The sequence below is a fragment of the Giraffa tippelskirchi genome, chromosome 10, assembly GCF_054371585.1.
Source record: "Giraffa tippelskirchi isolate mGirTip1 chromosome 10, T2T-mGirTip1v1.2.pri, whole genome shotgun sequence".
NCBI classification, from domain to species: domain Eukaryota; kingdom Metazoa; phylum Chordata; class Mammalia; order Artiodactyla; family Giraffidae; genus Giraffa; species Giraffa tippelskirchi.
The window spans coordinates 175,612-193,758 of record NC_137284.1 but is presented as its reverse complement, the minus strand read 5'-3'; the positions used below and the strand labels follow the sequence as shown (position 1 = coordinate 193,758).

Sequence of the window (18,147 nt, the reverse complement as noted above, 5' to 3'; positions counted from 1 at the left end):
ACGTGGCTCCTCCCTCCTGACCTCCGCCACCCCCCACCCCGCTGCTCTGGGGCATCTCAGAGCACCAGGCTGAGCTCCCTGTGTTATGGAGCAATTTCTCACTAGCTACCTGTTTTGCATATGGTAGGGATAGCTTGTGGTGAATGGTGTCGGATTCTTGATCTCCAAAGAAGATTTAGCTTTGGGACCAGGGGCCAGGCTTAATAACTCAAGAGCTTTTGTGTATCAGAGTTTTATTAAAGTATGAAAGTGAAAGGGAGAAGTTGCTCAGTTGTGTCTGACTCTTTGCGACCCCATGGAGCCCACCAGGCTCCTTCTTCCATGAAATTTTCCAGGCAAGAATACTGTAGTGGGTTGCCATTTCCTTCTCCAGGGGATCTTCGTGACCCAGGGATCGAACCCAGATCTCCCTCATCGCAGGCAGATGCTTTATCATCTGAGCCACCGGGGAAGCCCTGAAAAGAGGCAGAGAAACCTTCTGACATAGAATCAGAAGGGGGCGGAGAGTGCCCCCTGCACTAGTCTCAGCAAGGCCTTATATACTCTTATCAGGCCCACTCCCACAACATGCATCTTAAATTAAGAAGGTTAGAAGCAACAATAGAAAGGTCTTACCAGACCCACTCCCACAGTATACAAGTTTCAAGATAACAAGATTTGTCAGAAGGTTCAGTTCAATTCAGTTCAGTCGCTCAGTCGTGTCCGACTCTTTGCACCCCCATGGGCTGCAGCACACCAGTCCTCTCTGTCCATCACCAACTCCCAGAGTTTACTCAAACTCATGTCCATTGAGTCAGTGATGCCATCCAACTATCTCATCCTCTGTCATCCCCTTCTCCTCCTGCCCCCAATCCTTCCCAGCATCAGGGTCTTTTCAGATGAGTCAGCTCTTTGCATCAGGTGGCCAAGGTATTGGAGTTTCAGCTTCAACGTCAGTCCTTCCAATGAATATTCAGGACTGATTTCCTTTAGGATGGACTGGTTGGATCTCCTTGCAGTCCAAGGGACTCTCAAGAGTCTTCTCCAACACCACAGTTCAAAAGCATCAATTCTTTGGCGCTCAGCTTTCTTTATAGTCCAATTCTCACATCCGTACATGACTACTGGAAAAACCATAGCCTTGACTAGACCGACCTTTGTTGGCAAAGTAATGTCTCTGCTTTTTAATATGCTGTCTAGTTTGGTCACAACTTTCCTTCCAAGGAGTAAGCGTCTTTTAATTTCATGGCTGCAATCACCATCTGCAGTGATTTTGGAGCCCAGAAAAATGAAGTCAGCCACTGTTTCCGCTGTTTCCCCATCTATTTGCCATGAAGTGATGGGACCAGATGCCATGATCTTAGTTTTCTGACTATTGAGCTTTAAGACAACTTTTTCACTCTCCTCTTTCACCTTCATCAAGAGGCTCTTTAGTTCTTCTTCCCTTTCTGCCATAAGGGTGGTGTCATCTGCATATCTGAGATTATTGATATTTTTCCCAGCAAACTTGATTCCAGCTTGTGCTTCACCCAGCCCAGCATTTCTCATGATGTACTCTGCACATAAGTTAAATAAGCAGGGTGACAATATACAGCCTTGACGGACTCCTTTTCCTATTTGGAACAAGTGTGTTGTTCCATGTCCAGTTCTAACTGTTGCTTCCTGACCTGCATACAGGTTTCTCAAGAGGCAGGTCAGGTGGTCTGGTATTCCCATCTCTTGAAGAATTCTCCACAGTTTATTGTGATCCACACAGTCAAAGGTTTTGGCATAGTCAATAAAGCAGAAATAGATGTTTTTCTGGTACTCTCTTGCCTTTTCGATGATCCAGCGGATGTTGGCAATTTGATCTCTGGTTCCTCTGCCTTTTCTAAAACCAGCTTGAACATCTGGAAGTTCATGGTTCACGTATTGCTGAAGCCTGGCTTGAATGATTTTGAGCATTACTTTACTAGTGTGTGAGATGAGTGCAATTGTGCAGTAGTTTGAACATTCTTTGGCATTGCCTTTCTTTGGGATTTGAATGAAAACTGACCTTTTCCAGTCCTGTGGCCACTGCTGAATTTTCCAAATTTGTTGGCATATTGAGAGAAGCACTTTCACAGCATCATCTTTTAGGATTTGAAATAGTTCAGCTGAAATTCCATCACCTCCAGTAGCTTTGTTCATAGTGATGCTTTTTAAGGCCCACTTGACTTCACATTCCAGGATGTCTGGCTCTAGGTAGCAATCTCACCATTGTAATTATCTGGGTCATGAAGATCATTTTTGTACAGTTGTTCTGTACAAAAAAGGTTCTCGTTAAGAAGAAACATATCCTTGAGCAAGATACATTGTTATATTGACTAAGACAAAGCAATGTAGAAAAAAATGTTTGTCCTTTTCTCCTTGAGAGCCCCAAACCCCTTTCTCCTCCTCCGCGACCCTGAACTTCTTATCACCCTACCAAGAAATGGACTCTCTCATTAGTATATAGGTTTCAATGCTACTCTTTCAATTCATGCCACCCTCTCTTTCCCCTGCTGTGTCCACAAGTCTGTTCTCTACGTCTGTGTCTCTATTTCTGCCCTGGAAATAAATTCATGAGTACCATCTCTCTAGACTCCATATGTATGCAATAATGTACAGCATTTGTTTTCCTCTCTCTGACTCACTTCACTCTGTGTAACAGGCTCTAGGTTCACTTACCTCAGTTCAACCGACTCAAATTCATTCCTTTCATGGCTGAGTAACATTCCACTGTGTATACGCACCACAAGTTCTTTATCCGTTCGTCTGTCGATGGACGTCTAGGTTGCGTCCACATCCTGGCTATCGTAAACGGTGCTGCAATGAACACTGCGGTGATGTTGTTTATTCACTTAGTTGTGTCCAACTCTTTTTGCAGCTTCATGGACTGTAGCCCGCCAGGCTTCTCTCTCCATGGGATTTTCCAGGCAAGAATACTGGAGTGAGTTACCATTTCCTTCTCCGGGAGATCTTTCCGACTGTTGTCTTCTGCACCGGCAGGTGGATTGTTTACCCACGAGCCACCAAGGAAGCCTGACGATTGCGGTACATGTGTCTTTTTGAGTTATGGTTTTCTCAGGGTATATGTCCAACCATGGGATTGCTGGGTCATATGGTGGTTTTATTCCTAGTTTTTTAAGGAATCTCCACACTGTTCTCCACAGAGGCTGTATCAGTTTATCAACTTACATTCCCACCAACAGAGCAAGAGCGTTTCCTTTTCTCCACATCATTTCCCACATTTATTGTTCGTAGTTTTCTGATGATGGCCATTCTGACCAGTGTGAGGCGATACCTCATTGTAGTCTTGATTTGCATTTCTCTAATAATAAATCCTAACCACCCTTATGGCAGAGAGTGAAGAAGAACTAAAGAGCCTCTTGATGAAGGTGAAGGAGGAGAGTGAAAAAGTTGGCTTAAACCTCAACGTTCAAAAAGCTAAGATCATGGCATCTGGTCCCATCACTTCATGGGAAATAGATGGGGAAACAGTGGAAACAGTGTCAAACTTTATTTTTTTGGGCTCCAGAATCACTGCTGATGGTGATTGCAGCCATGAAATTAAAAGACGCTTACTCCTTGGAAGGAAGGTTATGGCCAACCTAGATAGCATATTTAAAAGCAGAGACATTACTTTGCCAACAAAAGTCCGTCTAGTCAAGGCTATGGTTTTTCCAGTGGTCATGTATGGATGTGAGAGTTGGACGGTGAAGAAAGCTGAGCGCCACAGAATTGATGCTTTTGAACTGTGGTGTTGGAGAAGACTCTTGAGAGCCCCTTGGACTGCAAGGACATCCAATCAATCCATCCTAAAGGAGATCAATCCTGGGTGTTCATTGGAAGGTCTGATGTTGAAGCTGAAACTCCAATACTTTGGCCACCTCATGCGAAGGGTTGACTCATTGGAAAAGACCCTAATGCTGGGTAGGATTGGGGGCGGGAGGAGAAGGGGACGACAGAGGATGAGGTGGTTGGATGGCATCACCGACTCGATGAATATGGGTTTGGGTAGACTCCGGGAGTTGGTGATGGACAGGGAGGCCTGGCGTGCCACGGTTCATGGGGTCGCAGAGAGTCGGACACGACTGAGCGACTGACCTGAGCTGAATAATAAAGGAAGCTGGGGATCTTCCATGTGTTTGTTGGCCGTCTGTATGTCTTTTTTGGAGAAATGTCTGCTTAGGTTTTCTGTCCATTTTTTTAACTGGGTTGTTTGATTTTCTGATATTGAGCTGCATGAACCTGTATATTTTGGAGACTAATCCTTTGTCAGTTGCTTCTTTGCAATTATTTTCTCCAATTTTGAGGGCTGTCTTTTCATCTTGTATAGTTTCCTTTGCTGTGCAAAAGAGTTTAAGTTTGTTATTGTTCAGACCTTGTCTGACTCTTTGCAACCCAGTGGACTGCAGCACACCAGACTCCCCTGTCCTTCACTGTATCCTGGAGTTTGATCAAATTCATGTCCTGTCAGGATACATTTAACAGGAGGCTTCCTGTGTGCTGTTTTCAGTCTTGCATGAATTCTATGTTCCTTAACAGCACCTGAATACAGGTGCCAGAGAGCTGGCAAGCCGGCTTTCGGGGATAATAGAAATTCATGTATCTCATTCATATGGAAATTCCATACAGTGAACAGCAGCCATTTACAACTCTTCCCTTCCTGTATGTAAAGTGACTTTTACAACCCCCTCTATTGAGAATGATTCTAGCCTCTGGCTTTCTGGATGACTTCTTAGATTTTTGATCCCTGTCTCTGCTAAAAAGGGCTATCTTGTAGGAGAGTATATATATGCCCGCAATATGTTAAATAAATGCCTTTGTTCCATCAGAGCGCTGGTCCCCGTGTCTTTCCTCATTTTCTCTCTCTCTCTCTCTCACTGTCTCTCTCGCTCTCTCCGTTTCAGGCTGCTTCCACGGAGCACAGGTGTCCACCGTGTCTACTTACTTGCCCGGGCTTTCAAGACCTCTTCGAGAGGGCGCCCTGAGCCTGAGTAGACAGTGCTCGCTCTTGGTCCTAGAGTTAGTTATATTGGCATACTGTGTAAACCAGGGAATATCAGCCTCTTTTCTTCCTTCTTTTCTTATCGGTCGACTCTGTACCCCCAAGTTCCGGTCCATTAAAGGACCACAACAATTGGCACGCCAGAACAGGGACTTGGGATACGGCAGGTCGGGCAGAGTGACCCCGGAAAGCTTATTGAAGCTGGTAAGTACTAAAGACGTGGGTATAACGGCGAGCCTACTGAGGCTGGTAAATATTAAGGACGTAAATATAACGGCGAGAAATCCCAATCACTTTTTTACTTTACTTTATCACTTATTTTTACTTTATCACTTATTTAAAGCTCAGGGATTTTTAGTTTTACGCCAGAAAATAGAGACTGGCCTTCAAACAGTGGTTGAATGTAACCCTTGGTTCCCTGAGGAAAGCGATATTGATTTAGAAATTTGGCACCAAGTCTGGAGAAGGAAATGGCAACCCACTCCAATATTCTTGCCTGGAAAATCCCATGGTCAGAGAAAACTGGTGGGCTACAGTCCATGGGGTCGCAAAGAGTCGGACACGACTAAGCGACTTCACTTTCACTTTCACGTATTTTGTGAGTACCAAACTGATAGACAATAGTGAAAACACTATTTTGACAAACTGAATTGCTAAAGTACTTGTATTTGGGATATATTCGGTTGCTAGGGATTGATTTGTTACTTTACTTTCTATATTGAAGATACATGCTATTTCATAGAATATTTTTAATTTCTGTCAATAATTTTGGAATACCTTTTCATTGAAACGTTAAAGTTATGGTCATTGTTTGATCTTAGATATAGTAGAGTGAGCATCTTCATGAATTAGGCTTGGATGTTGATGGTTTTTTGTTTATTATTGTGTTCTTTTTTTTTTTTATTAATGATTTGTTTTTTTTGTTTTGGTTGGGGGCTGATTGCAGAGTTGTGGTGGTTTTTGCCGTGCATTGACGTGAGTCAGCCATGGGTTTGCATGTGTTCCCCATCCTGGGCCCCCCTCTCGCTTCCCTCCCCATCCCATCCCTCTGGGTCATTCCATTGCCCTGGCCCTGAGCATTTGTCTCGTGCATCGAGCCTGGAATGGTGTTCTGTTTCACATATGATAATATAGCATTGAAACATGTAAAAAAAAAAAAAAATGTGGCACCAAGTCAAAAGGAATGCTGAACGAGCCGCCAGAAAGGGAGAAACACTCCTGCAGATTTCTGGCCTTTCAGGGCTCCTATTGGAACTATGATTCTGCCACTTCGAGGTCATCCTGGCCTCCAGATATTCAACAACAGGCAGAACACTTACTACATAAACATAAACTAAACGATAAAACCTTACAAAAGGCCCAATTGGAACAACATAATATATTTACAAACCCTCCCTGGGTTGTTCCAAGCGTTCCCCGTCTGCCAGCAGATGCAAATTTAAAAGCAGCTCCTTTGCTAAAATCTAATGATTCTAGCAACGACTCATCTAGTACACCTTTTGACATTAAAATTAACACTTTCTTCATAACAATAATGAGTTTTTACCACATACTCTTAATTGTAAAAATTTGCTACTTGCCCACTCTTCTTCGCGACAGAGGCTTTCTAAATTGCTGACTTTACAATCACAGGTCTCTGAAGCCAATGGTTTTTCCGCTTTTCCAGTTTTAAGAAATCCTGATGCTCAAGGGCATGTAATACCTCAATATGAAGCTATTAACTTTTATCATATGCAACAAATAAAAAAGACTATAACTATGTACGGCCCACATTCTGAGTACAGTGCCCTCCTCTGTTGCATGAACAAATAAAAACAGTGGCCCTTAAGGCTTGGGAGCGAATTATGCCTCAAGGGGAGCCTACAGGTAGCTACACTAAAATATTGCAAGGACTTAATAAAACGTATGCTGATTTTTTAGCTAGATTACAAACTGCTATTTCCCGTACTGTAATTGGAAAAGAAGCTAAAAGACAACTAGAGAAACTGCTTATGAACATGCAAATCAAAAATTCCAAAAAGCCATAGCTCCTATTCGGGAGGCAGAGATTATTATAGATTATTTGAAGGCTTGTTGCACTCTAGGATCAGAAACTCAAAAGATGCAAATGCTGGCTAAAACAATGGTTGCTGCCCTTAAAAAGAGAAATGAAAGATGTTTTACATGTGGAGATAAAAGCCATTTAAAAAGGGATTGCTCTAAGAAGGTTAATAATAACCTACCCAAAATCTGCCCTGGCTACCGTAGAGGAATGCATTGGGCCAAAGATTGTGAAGAAGGAATTCATAGGGCCTGGACTCCATCTTAGGCCTGTTTGTGCTAATCATGTTCGGCCACCTCTCTAATGGACTCTGAACTCTGTGCTTAGTGCCTGTGGAAACGACAATAGAAGGTTTTTTCTGTAACCTCGGGCTTATTGATTATTGATTGTTTGAACACATAACACATGAATGATAGGGTTATTGTGATTGTATTTACCTTTCCTTTGTTTATGTAAGTCACAAGGAAATTGGGTGGTGGGTTCAGACACAAACACATGGGTTATAAAAGATTTTCACAAATGCTGGTCGGGGTCCTTGGCTAAGAGGAGACTCTGCCTTGGGCCTGCCGGTGTAATAAACTGCACTCCACTATCTGCATCGTCCTTCTGAGTGAGCTTGTTTCCCGGAACGCGTGGCTATAACAATTGTAAATCTAGATTTGACATTGAAGGGAAACCTATTCCAGGAAACTCCAAGCAAGAGACCCCCCCAGGTCGCCTCCAACAATAACCAGGGACAAATTCCATCTTTTCCCTCAAACCCTCAAACAGTCCCCTCTCCAATACCTACCCGACTGTTTGAAGCCCTGCCCCCACAAACTTTCCGTCTTGTACTTGGCCGCTCTAGTTTGACTTCTAAAGGAATTACTGTTCACCCTGGAGTAATTGATTCAGATTATAGAGGAGAAATTCAAATTGTGATGTCATCCCAGATTTTATGGCAATTTAAAAAGAGAGACAAAATTACTCAATTATTTCTTTTTCCTTATATCTCTATTAACTCCTCTAAAGATGTACAAACGGGCAGATTCGGCAGTACGGATCAAAAACAATCCTTGTGGACTTCATTAATATCTGAATTTGCCCGACCAAATATAAATATCAAAATTAATGGTAAAAAATTTTCTGGTCTCCTCGACACTGGATCTAATATTACTATTGTTATAGCCACGCGTTCCGGGAAACAAGCTCACTCAGAAGGACGATGCAGATAGTGAAGTGCAGTTTATTACACCGGCGGGCCCAAGGCAGAGTCTCCTCTTAGCCAAGGACCCCGACCTGCATTTGTGAAAATCTTTTATACCCCATGTGTACGTGTCTGAACCCACCACCCAACTTCCTTGTGACTTACATAAACAGAGGAAAGGTAAATACAATCACAATAACTCCATCATTCATGTGTTATGTGTTCAAACAGTCAATAATCAATAAGCCTGAGGTTACAGATAAGAATTTATGACCTGTCCGGAGGGGGTCTTATCCTTCTATTGTCATTTCCACAGGCACTAAGCACAGAGTTCAGAGTCCATTAGAGAGGTGGCCGAGCATAATCAGCACGAACAGGCCTAAGACGGAGTCCGGGCCCTTTGAATTCCTTCTTCACTATCATTTCCAGACATGTATGGCCCAAATCTTGGCCTATACAAAAAATTTCTTGCCAAATTGCAGAAATTTCTCAAACTAAAGTACAAGAGGTTTATCAAAGTACTCAAATATATCCATGTGAGGGACCAGAAGGCCAACCTACAACATTAAAACTTTATGTGATAGATGCCCCCCTGAATTTAATAGGGAGAAACTTTACTCACATTGTTGTAGCCACACGTTCTGGGAAACAAACTCAGAAGGACAATGCAGATAGTGGAGTGGAGATTATTGCACCGGCGGGCCCAAGGCAGAGTCTTCTCTTAGCCAAAGACCCCGACCAGTATTTGTAAAAATCTTTGATACCCCATGTGTATGTGTCCAAACTCGCCACCCCAAATTCCTTGAGACTTACATAAACTAGGAAGGGTAATTGCAATCACAGTAATCCCATCATTCATGTGTTGTGTGTTCAAACAGTCAAACAATTGGCCAATAATCAATAAGCCCGAGGTTACATTCCGAGAGGTACAGAAAAATGTCTGGCCTGTCCGGGGACAGGGGTGATTAGTGTATGTTTTCTAAAAATTGAAAAAGGGGGAATACGCAGGAACAGTACTGTCTCCCCTATCTAAAGCAGACTTTACTAGAATACAGCTTTATTTCTTTTAAATTTTTAAAATTTACCACAGAGAGAGATTTTAACTAGAGCAGAAAAACATTTTGAGGAATTGAAGGACACTTCTCTTCCTCTGCCCATTTGGTACCAAGACGGGTTAACAATACAGTGGAAATCTGGGAAACTAATCTTACAGGGAAAGGGGTATTCTTGTGTCTCCCCAGAAGGATCCAACGAACTCACATAGCTTCCTCTTCAGAAAATTGGACTCAAGGGGGCCCCCCAGCCTTCAAAACAGAGACAAAACAACAAAAACCCCAGGAGAAAGAAATCCCAATATGGGCCATGGTGGCTCTAAAGATCTCCAGGAAGCGCCGCCCTCGGCGACATCAACCTTATAACCTCCCCACTTGGGGACAAATAAAAACCCTTACTAATCGAGCTGAAAATTTGTTCTCTCAACAGGGAATGCCATTGAATCCAGAAAACATTTTCCTAGACAGGCTTAGCTTGGTCGCTTGTGCCACCCCTTTGCCTAAGGCAAAGTAATCATTCATACCCAACGGGCTTTCTTACTACAGGTGATATAATGGACGGAGAGATCAATTGTTTCTACTAATGACTCTATACATATGCCTTCTTCCTAGAGCATTAAAGGGCCCTCACACCCTGAAGTAGAAGAAAAAACTAATTAGCATTTCTCTAGGTTATGAAGTCCTTCCTTTGTGCATGGAACCAACAGAATACCGACAAACTTGGGCTTTCGCCCCGCCTCCCAAAAAAGACTTTCGGACTTTGCTTAAATTGTAAACCATGGTTACACTGCAAAGGACTTCTTGAGTGACTTTGAAGAAGGAATTCATGGGGCCTGGACTCGTCTCAGGCCTGTTGGTGCTGATCACGCTCGGCCACCTCTCTAATGGACTCTGAACTCTGTGCCTAGTGCCTGTGGAAACGACAATAGAAGGATAAGACCCCCTCCGGACAGGGGAACCTTGAAGATCGTATCCAGGTTGCTGCTGCTGCTGCTGCTGCTAAGTCGCTTCAGTCGTGTCAGACTCTGTGCAACCCCATAGACGGCAGCCCACCAGGCTCCACCGTCCCTGGGATTCTCCAGGCAAGAACACTGGAGTGGGTTGCCATTTCCTTCTCCAGTGCATGAAAGGGAAAAGTGAAAGTGAAGTCGCTCAGTCGTGTCCGACTCTTAGCGACCCCATGGACTGCAGCCCACCAGGCTCCTCCGCCCATGGGATTTTCCAGGCAAGAGTACTGGAGTGGGGTGCCATTGCCTTCTCCGGTATCCAGGTTACTCATCGCCTAAGAGAAACATACACTAATCACCCTTGTCACCGGACAGGCCGTACATTTTTCTGTATCTATCGGAGTGTAACCTCGGGCTTATTGATTATTGGCCAATTGTTTAACTGTTTGAACACATAACACCTAAATGATGAGATTATTGTGATTATATTTACCCTTCCTTTGTTTATGTAAGTCTCAAGGAATTTGGGGTGGTGAGTTCGGACACGTACACATGGGGTATAAAAGATTTTCACAAATGCTGGTCGGGGTGCTTGGCTAAGAGGAGACTCTGCCTTGGGCCCGCCGGTGTAATAAACTGCACTCCATTACCTGCATTGTCCTTCTGAGTGAGTTTGTTTCCCAAAACGCGTGGCTATAACAACTTAACAGAAAAATCTCCCCACCTCGCCTTCAGATCAATAAACAGATTGGGCCTAAACTAGGAGACACCTGGAAACCTGTTGGGAGCACCTAAAAACTTGAAACTTGGAACGGACATTTTACAAGGACATGCGAGTAAGACTTTACCTTCTGTAACCTGTATTAATTGCTAACCATATACTTTGTTAAGAAATGATTCCCTTTTGATTGTGATTGAGATTCTACACAATATTGTGTTACTCCTGTTCAATCTAATCATAGTACCTACGACTGGGTACAAATCAAAATTCATTTATGAAACGTACATAATAATGCCTCACTGTATGTACAAAAAGAACTCCTTGTTAAAACGTCTGCCTTCTTCACTAATCTAGAGACTATAGCTGAGCAACTAGCAGTTTAATTATCTGGGCTAAACCCACGAGGTTGATTTCAAAATATTATTCACAGCATCGGGTCTGAAACTGTAACTTTGGTGTTTGTCTTGGTGACTTTATTTGTTGTTTACCGTTGCCTTTCTATAAGATTGGTTTACACTAAACAACTCATATGGTCAGGACCTTTTTTACAAATATAATAAAACAGGGGGAGGTGTCAGGATACATTTAAAGGAGGCTTCCTGTGTGCTGTTTTCAGTCTTGCGTGAATTCTATGTTCCTTAACAGCACCTGAATACAGGTGCCAGAGAGCTGGCAAGCCGGCTTTCGGGGATAATAGAAATTCATGTATCTCATTTGTATAGAAATTCCATATGTTGAACAGCAGCCATTTACAACTCTTCCCTTCCTATATGTAAAGTAACTTTTACAGCCCTCTCTATTGAGAATGATTCTAGCCTCTGGCTTTCTGGATGACTTGTTAGGTTTTTTATCCCTGTCTCTGCTGAAAAGGGCTCTCCTGTAGGAGAGTATATATATGCCCGCAATATGTTAAACAAATGCCTTTGTCCCCGTGTGTGTCTCTCTCTCCCCTCTGTCCCCTTCATGCGGCTCAGCCTCTTTTTTTTCTTTCTTTCACTTTTTTATCGTTCTACTCTGTACCCCCAAGTTCCGGTCTATTAAAGGACCACAACAATGTCCATTGAGTTGGCTATGCTATAAAACTATCTCATTCTCTGCCACCTCCTTCTCCTCCTGCCTTCAATCTCTCTCAGCATCAGGGTCTTTTCCAGTGAGTCAGCTCTTCGCATCAGGTGGCCAAAGTGTTGGAGTTCCAGCTTCAGCATCAGTCCTTCCAAGGAATATTCAGGGTTGATTTCCTTTAAGGTTGACTGGTTTATCTCCTTGCTGTCTAAGGGTCCCTCAGGAGTCTTCTCCAGCACCACAATTAGAAAGCATCAGTTCTTCAGTGCTCAGCCTTCTTTATGGTCCAATACTCACATCTGTATATAACTACTGGAAAAACCATAGCTTTGACTATATGGACCTTCGCTGGTAGAGTGATGTCTCTGCTTTTCAATACGCTGTCTGGGTTTGTCATAGCGCTCCTTCCAGGAGCAAACATCTTTTAATTTCATGGCTGCAATCACCATCCCCAGTGATTTTGGAGCCCAAGAAAATATAATCTGTCACTGCTTCCAATTTTCCTCCTTCTATTTGCCATGAAGTGATGGGATTGGGTGCCATGATCTTAGTTTTTTATTGTTGAGTTTTAAGCCAGCTTTTTCACGCTCCCCTTTCACGGTCATCCAGAGGCTCCTCAGTTCCTCTTCACTTTCTGCCATTAGAGTTGTATCACCTGCATGTTTGAGGTTGTTGGTATTTCTCCTGGAAATCTTGACTCCAGCTTGTGATTTATGCAGTCGGGCATTTTGCATGATGTACTCTGGATACGAGTTAAAGGAACAGAGTGACAATATGCAGCCTTGTACTCCTTTCCCAATTTTGAACCAGTCTGTTGTTTCATGTCCGGTTCTAACTGTTGGTCCCATTTGTTTGTTGGTTTCTGCTTTTATTTCCATTACTCTAGGAGGTGGCTCAAGGAGAATCCTGCTGTGATTTATATCAGAGTGTTCTGTGTTTTCCTCTAAGAGTTTTTATAGTTTCTGGCCTTAGATTTAGGTCTTTAATCCGTTTTGAGTTTATTTTTGTGTATGGTGTTAGGAAGTGATTTTTTCCCCCATTCAGTTTATTCAAATAATATATATATATTTCCTCTGTGAAACTGAGTAGAATCAAACAGAAAAGGAAAATCAAAGAAGACCTCATATATTAAATTCTTAAATAGATTCTTTGAATTCAAAAATAAGAGTCTACAGGAGAGGCACAGGTGGTGGCCTTGTCCCTGCAGATCAAGCCACCAAGGCAGTCCTGCAAATCCATTTCTTAAGTTTTTGAGGGAAAAATGGAAAATACCAAAGTTTCAAAAACCAGACTACTTCCACACCCTTGGTTCTCTACCCCAGACTGTCCTAAGATAGAGTGTGACAAGGTAAGTTTTCAATGATTCAGCTTTTGCAAACATATGCGTATACCTTGCTCATGAGCAGTCCTGTTTTGGCGAGTAATATAACAGCAAAAAATATGCTTGGATTAAAGGTCCAATTTCCACTCTAATGGAGTTTCTCCTGGCAACAAAGCCATTTGCAGAGATCTGGAAATCATGAGTTGCTTAGGTGGGAAGAGGTGCTGTTCTTATTCACCTGAAAGTAGCCTTTCAGACTGGCCAGTGTTTCATAGTCCCTGTTTCAAGACCTGGTGTGTGTGGTTGATGATCATGGGGTGGGGTTGGGGTTGTAGTAATTGGATGGGTTTGCATAGGGGTCATAGCTGAGCTGGGCCAGCATGGGGACCATTGGGCCCTTGTCCCTCAACACATCCCCAGGAACATGGCCAGTCCACTTGGAGAGAGCTTCCAGGTTCACGGGCTTGAGGACCTGGTCTGTGGAGCTTGATTTTGGACTTGGGCTGCAGGGCTTGCAGATGAGGTCATCGTGATACAGGATGCTATCACTGCAGGGGCGAGCTTGAGGGAGCGCTGGGGTACAGCACCAGCGGCTTGCAGGGCACGGCAGGCACTCGTCCGTGCCCTCCTCTGTGCTTGGGGCGCACATTGCCTCAATGACCTGCCCCACTTGGTGAGGGAGTCGCGGTTGCTGCTAGGGTTGAAGCCAGTGATGGTGACCTTGTGGGTGAGCAGGGAGCGCACAGAGGCCTGGCTGTCCTGCACCACCAGCGGGAACTTGGAGCTGGGGAAGAGGCCGACAGGTTGACGTAGGACTTGAGGGTGAAGGAGTCTGTGTCACAGAGGATGCCGGCTGGCTCCCGGGGCTAGGAGACCACCTCCGGGATGAAGGCCTGAGGGGCGGTGTCCAGCACCTCGTCTGCAGCTGTAGCTTCTCTCAGCCTGACTTGGACCAGGCCTGGTGCACAGCCAGCATGCGGGGGATGATACACTGGCACGGGCGTCCAGCATGGTGCCACCCTGGGGCATGCCCCCCACAGAGATGAGGGGCATGGCCTTGCCCTAGCGGAATTCCACGCAGTTCATGCCCACCATCCCCAAGTCCTCCTGCTCCAACTGCATGGCCCACCAGAGGCCCCGTGGACCCCAGCACCACCTAGCACTCCAGCACCCGCTGTCCCAGCTGGACTGCTACCACCAGGACCACCCCAAGCCAGCTGCCAGCGGCGCCCTCTGCCACGACAGGCACATGCTGGGCCTGGGGAGGAGCCATCGATCATCCACAGGTCACTACAGCCCGATGCATGCAGAGACTTCCCGCTGGGGCCAGTGGGGAGGCCAGGAGGTGCTCTCATTTCATTTTTCACAGGTAGCTGTGCAGGTTTCTCAGCACCACTTATTGAAGAGGCTGTCTTTTCTCCATTGTGTATTTTTGCTCCTTTGTCAAAGATAAGCTGCCCACGGGAGTGTGGGTTTATCTCTGAGCTTTCTGTCCTGTGTCATTGATCTCTGTCTCTGTTTTTGTGCACGTACCATACTGTCTTCATTACAGTAACTTTGTCGTATAGTCTGACATCAGGTTCCCCCAGGAAGGGATCAGCTGGAGGAGGCCCGATCCCTCTAGCTCTGTCTTGTTTCCCAAGATTGCTTTGGCTGTCTGGGGTCTTTGGGGTTCCTACACAAATTGTAAAATTTTTGTTCTAGTTCTGTGAAAAATGCCACTGGCAATTTGATAAGGATGCTTTCCAATACACTAGACACAACAAAAAATCAGAAAGAGAAATTAAGGAAACACTCCCTTTCACCATAGCAGAAACAACAACAAAATACCTAGGAATATACCTACCTAAGGAGACAAAAGACCTGTACGCAGAAAACTATAAGACACTGATGAAAGAAATAAAAAACGACATAAACAGATGGAGAGACATATCTGTTCTTGGATCGGAAGAATCAATATTGTGAAGATGACTGTATACTTCCCAAAGCAGTCTACAGTCTTGAGAAGCTTTCAGTCTTTCACCTCTAAGTGTGATGTGAGCTGTACATTTTCTGTAGATGTCCTTTATCAAGTTAAAGAAGTGCTTTTTTGTTTTGAAATGCTTCTACAATGGAATGTTGTTTGATTTTTGTCAGATGCATTGTCTGCAGTAATTGTGATAATCACATGATATTTTTTCTTTATTTATTAATTCTGTGTATTAATTACTTTGACTTTATTAATTGACTTCTATTCTTAAACCATGGTTGCATTTCTGGAATAAATCCCTCTTGGTCATGAAACCCAGCAGGAACCTGCAGGGGCTCTGCCAGGTACAAAGGCCCCTCCACGTGACCTGATTCTCGTTTGTAGAAAAAGGCTTTAGTCTCCTAGAGGCCTCCCCTGAGTCACAAAAGCCTGGTTCAAGAATTAATCTAAAAGATCTGAATATGTAGTGATAAAAATAACAACAGTTGGGCCAGAAAAGCGGGTAACAATTTAAACAGTGAATCAGCCATCTATTAGTCACAGAATCTTTAGTTCCTCCCTGAAGGACATAGATAACAGTGTCCGATGCACATTCCTTCGTTGTTTCACAGATACGAATACTAAACTGGAAAAAGGAATGGCAAATCACATCAGCATTCTTGCCTTGAGAACCCCACGAACAGTACAAAGAGGCAAAAAGATAGGACACTGAAAGATGAACTCCCCAGGTCAGTAGGTGCCCAGTATGCTACTGGAGATCAGTGGAGAAACAACTCCAGAAAAATGAAGAGATGGAGCCAAAGGAAAAACAACCCCTGGTTGTGGAGGTGACTGGTGATGGAAGTAAAGTCCGATGCTGTAAAGAGCAATATTGCATAGGAACCTGGACTGTTAGGGCCATGAATCAAGGTAAATTGGAAGTAGTCAAACAAAAGATGGAAAGAGTGAACATAGACATTTTAGGATTCAGTGAACTAAAATGGACCGGAATGGGTGAATTTAACTCAGATGACCATTATATCTACTACTGTGGGCAGAAATCCCTTAGAAGAAATGGAGTAGCCCTCATAGTCAACAAAAGAGTCCGAAATGCAGTACTTGGATCCAATCTCAAAAAAGACAGAATGATCTCTGTTCGTTTCTAAGGCAAACCATTCAGTACTACAGTAATCCAAGTCTATGCCCCAACCACTGATGCCAAAGAAGCTGAAGTTGAACAGTTCTATGAAGACCTACAAGATCTTGTAGAATTAATACTCAAAAAAGATGTCCACTTCATTATAGGGGACTGGAATGCAAAAGTAGGAAGTCAAGAGATACCTGGAGGAACAGGCAAATTTGGCGTTGGAGTACAGAATGAAGCAGGGCAAAGGCTAATAAAGTTTTGCCAAGAGAACACACTGGTCATAGCGAACACCCTCTTCCAACAACACAAGAGAAGACTCTACACATGGACATCACCAGATGGTCAATACCGAAATCAGATTGATTATATTCTTTGCAGCCAAAGATGGAGAAGCTCTATACAGTCAGCAAAAACAAGACCTGGGCTGACTGTGGCTCAGATCATGAACTCCTTATTGCAAAATTCAGACTTAAATTGAAGAAAGTAGGGAAAACCACCAGACCATTCAACTATGACCTAAATCATATCCCTTACAATACAGCGGAAGTGACAGCAAGATTCAAGGGATTAGATCTGTTAGACAGAGTGCCTGAAGAACTATGGACAGTGGTTCATGACATTGTACAGGAGGCGGTGATCAAGACCATTCCCAAGAAAAAGAAATGCAAAAAGGCAAAATGGTTGTCTGAGAAGGTCTTACAAATAGCTGAGAAAAGAAGAGAAGCGAAAGACAAAAGAGAAAAGGAAAGCTATGCCCATCTGAATGCAGAGTCCAAAGAATAGCAAGGAGATAAGAAAGCCTTCCCCATGATCAATGTAAAGAAATAGAGGAAAACAATAGAATGGGAAAGACTAGAGATCTCTTCTAGAGAATTAGAGATACCAAGGGAACATTTCACAATAAAGGACAGAAATGGCATGGACCTAACAGAGGCAGAAGATATTAAGAAGAGGTGGCAAGAATACACAGAACTATACAGAAAAGATCTTCATGACCCAGATAATCATGATGGTGTGATCACTCACCTAGAGCCAGACATTCTGGAGTTCAAAGTCAAGTGGTTCTTAGGAAGCATCACTACGAACAAAGCTAGTGGAGGTGATGGAATTCCAGTTGAACTATTTCAAATCCTAAAAGATGATGCTGTGAAAGTGCTTCACTCAATATGCCAGCAAATTTGGAAAACTCAGCAGTGGCCACAGGACTGGAAAAAGTCAGTTTTCATTCCAATCCCAAAGAAAGGCAATGCCAAAGAATGTTCAAACTATCGCACAATTGCACTCATCTCACATACTAGCAAAGTAATGCTCAAAATTCTCCAAGCCAGGCTTCAACAGTACATAAACCAAGAACTTCAGATGATCAGGCTGGATTTAGAAAAGGCAGAGGAACCAGAGATGAAATTGCCAACATCCATTGGATCATCGCAAAAGCAAGAGAGTTCCAGAAAAAAATCTACTGCTTTATTGACTATTGCAAAGTCTTTGACTGTGTGGATCACAATAAACTGTGGAAAATTCTTCAAGAGATGGGAATACCAGACCACCTGACCTGCCTCCTGAGAAATCTGTATGCAGGTCAGGAAGCAACAGTTAGAACTGGACATGGAACAACAGACTGGTTCCAAATCAGGAAAGGAGTATGTCAAGGCTGTATATTGTCACCCTGCTTATTTAACTTATATGCAGAGTACATCATGAGAAATACCAGGCTGGCTGAAGTACAAGCTGG

At 43.6% G+C, this 18,147-nt stretch overlaps 1 pseudogene; it reads right to left on the bottom strand.

Annotated features, from left to right (window-relative positions):
* Positions 1-13,516: 13,516 nt before the first annotated feature.
* On the bottom strand, positions 13,517-14,571 carry LOC145522759 (protein-tyrosine sulfotransferase 2 pseudogene; annotated as a pseudogene).
* Positions 14,572-18,147: the final 3,576 nt, after the last annotated feature.